This window comes from Piliocolobus tephrosceles, chromosome 12 (genome assembly GCF_002776525.5).
Source record: "Piliocolobus tephrosceles isolate RC106 chromosome 12, ASM277652v3, whole genome shotgun sequence".
Classification (NCBI taxonomy): domain Eukaryota; kingdom Metazoa; phylum Chordata; class Mammalia; order Primates; family Cercopithecidae; genus Piliocolobus; species Piliocolobus tephrosceles.
In genome coordinates, this window is record NC_045445.1 from 436,203 (window position 1) to 439,856 (window position 3,654).

Below are 3,654 nucleotides of genomic sequence, written 5' to 3' on the forward strand. Positions count from 1 at the left end.
ATTCCCATAAAACTCTGCCTAAAGCCATCCTCTGGCATGCTGTCTTGCCTGCCCAATGTCCTTCAGAGCAAACTGGTAACAGAGGAGGCCCTTCCATGTTATGGGAGTTTGTGTAGCTGAACCCAACACCAGCTGTGATGGGTGCTGCCCTAGCATTCAGAAGTGTCTTCAGAGGCAACCCTATCCCACATTAGCACCAAATTGTCACAGCCATGACTATCACAAGAGTATGCGATTAGAACCAATGAAGGCAAACCTTTAAAAAATGGTTTAAAATCTTTAAAGACATCACTGAAGTTTAAGGCTGAGAATAGCAAATATACAGAGAAAGGCAGAGCATTCATTCATTAAAAAACGGAACTTAACATTTTCCCCAAACTTAGCTATTACTAAGTAAAGGAGCAAGGCATCATGGTATAGAGGGGGAAATTTTCCCAGAAGCAAGGAAATGTGGCTCTCATTCTGGCTGTGCACATAGCCGCTGTATGGCCTTGAATAAGGTGCTTCTCCCTACAGATGTCAGTGTCTTTATATGAAAGAGGATGGGTAGTGGGAGCAGAGGATGAAGGAAAGCACAATTGAAGTATGGGAAAAACATGAATTTAGAAAAATGTTACATTAATAACAGCTGGAACAAAGAAAACACAAATTTGGCTTGTGTGTTTTAAATTGTAAAACCTGTAAACAAACACCTATGATTCTGGGCTTTTAAAGTGAGAACAAAAACAACTTCTTAAGTTTTTGCCTGTTGGTCTTAGTTAATAATGCTTCATTCAATTCTCAACATACCTGTTCGAAAACTCATCAGCCTCACAGTCTCTGTGCCAAACAAGTTCTATCTAACTAAACAGTACTTTCAGTTAACCCCAGGTAATGAAATGCTATGATCATTGACTCCATAATTCCATTGGTAATCTAGTCTCAGGAAAAACCCTAAATATAGGAAGAAGTCTTATGTAAACATAAACTGCTCAATTACCTATGCACATAAAAAGAAACAGAATACATAGAAATGTCAAGGGGGGACTGCAAATAGAACATCTTTTTTTTTCAGTTTTCTAAATTTTCTTAAATGAACATCCATTTTATAATGAAAAACAGTTCAATTTAAGTTGCATTTCCAACACATTTCTCAGCATCAAGTTCTGTAGTCAATCTTTTGCCCATATCCTCTCCTAGTACGCTATACTAATATTAAACTTCAAAATATGTCAAATCAGGATGGTTATGTTATTCTGAAAATGTAAACCACTCTAACAGAAATTATCTGGCAGAGGTAAGATTTAAATATCTTTCATTTAATTAACAGAGCCTAACACAGTTCCTGACACATAATGGGTGTTTTTAAATACCTGTTAAATAATTACCTTAATTTTTGGCCTGTAATTCATATCTCAAAAGAGTTTTGTTTCTTCATCGTCCTTGTAATTACCTAAAAATCCATATTCATACTTTCAAAGACAAAATGAAGACCTTCAGAGCAAATCATTCCTGTTCTAATATTAACAGGAACATTTCATACCAATATATACTTACCATAATAAAGTTTTTGGGGGAAATAAGCACATACAGTATCTCAAGATGCTTACAAACCTCAAATTCTAAAATACGAGAATTTAAAATTATCAAAGAAAAATTCAATCAAGGAAATTTTGTTATATTTTCAATGAACTTCTCAATTGTTTGCAGATCTATACTCCTTCCAAAGGGATTTTATGTTGTTTCCAGAAATATAAGAAGTTCTTGGAACATGCTAGTATATGTACAAGTAAACTTTACAAAAATGTGAAAAGACCCATGATAACTTTAAAAAGGTGTATTGTCTGAATCTCTGTGTCACCCCAAAATTGTTATGTTAAAATCTTAACCCCCTAGGTGATGGTATTAGGAGGTGGGGCCTTTGGGAGGTGAGTCTCATCATGATGAGATTAGTGCCATATTAAAGAGGCCCCCTGTCTTGTGCCAGTTTTCAAAGGGAATTTTTCCAGTTTTTGCCCATTCAGTATGATATTGGCTGTGGGTTTGTCATAAATAGCTCTTATTATTTTGAGGTACGTTCCATCAATACCGAATTTATTGAGAGTTTTTAGCATGAAGGGCTGTTGAATTTTGTCAAAGGCCTTTTCTGCATCTATTGAGATAATCACGTGGTTCTTGTCTTTGGTTCTGTTTATATGCTGGATTACGTTTATTGATTTGCGAATGTTGAACCAGCCTCGCATCCCAGGGATGAAGCCCACTTGATCATGGTGGATAAGCTTTTTGATGTGCTGCTGAATCCGGTTTGCCAGGATTTTATTGAGGATTTTTGCATCGATGTTCATCAGGGATATTGGTCTAAAATTCTCTTTTTTTGTTGTGTCTCTGCCAGGCTTTGGTATCAGGATGATGCTGGCCTCATAAAATGAGTTAGGGAGGATTCCCTCTTTTTCTATTGATTGGAATAGTTTCAGAAGGAATGGTACCAGCTCCTCCTTGTACCAAAGGGCTAATATCCAGAATCTACAAAGAACTCAAACAAATATACGAGAAAAAAAATAACAACCCCATCAAAAAGTGGGCAAAGGATATGAACAGACATTTCTCAAAAGAAGACATTCATACAGCCAACAGACACATGAAAAAATGCTCATCATCACTGGCCATCAGAGAAATGCAAATCAAAACCACAATGAGATACCATCTCACACCAGTTAGAATGGCAATCATTAAAAAATCAGGAAACAACAGGTGTTGGAGAGGATGTGGAGAAATAGGAACACTTTTACACTGTTGGTGGGATTGTAAACTAGTTCAACCATTATGGAAAACAGTATGGCAATTCCTCAAGGATCTAGAACTAGAAATACCATTTGACCCAGCCATCCCACTACTGGGTATATACCCAAAGGATTATAAATTATTCTACTACAAAGACACATGCACACGTATGTTTATTGCGGCACTATTCACAATAGCAAAGACTTGGAATCAACCCAAATGTCCATCTGTGACAGACTGGATTAAGAAAATGTGGCACATATACACCATGGAATACTATGCAGCCATAAAAAAGGATGAGTTTGCGTCCTTTGTAGGGACATGGATGCAGCTGGAAACCATCATTCTTAGCAAACTATCACAAGAACAGAAAACCAAACGCCGCATGTTCTCACTCATAGGTGGGAACTGAACAATGAGCTCACTTGGACTCGGGAAGGGGAACATCACACACTGGGGCCTATCATGGGGGGGAGAGGGATTGCAGTGGGGAGTTATACCTGATATAAATGATGAATTGATGGGTGCTGACGAGTTGATGGGTGCAGCACACCAACATGGCACAAGTATACATATGTAACAAACCTGCACGTTATGCACATGTACCCTAGAACTTAAAGCATAATAAAAAAATAAAAAAATAAAAAAAGAGGCCCAAGGGAGCTCCTTGCCTCTTCTGCCACGTGAGGGCATAGTGAAAAGGTGCCATTTATGAACCAGGACACAGCCCTTACCAGATACCAAATCTGCCAGCACCTTGATCTTTGACTACCCAGCCTTCAGAATTGGGAGAGATAAATTTCTGCTGTTTATAAGCTCCCCAGTCTGTGGCATTCTGTTATAGCAGCCCAAACATAGTTAGACAAAGAGTAACATGAAAAAAGTGCTCTGCCA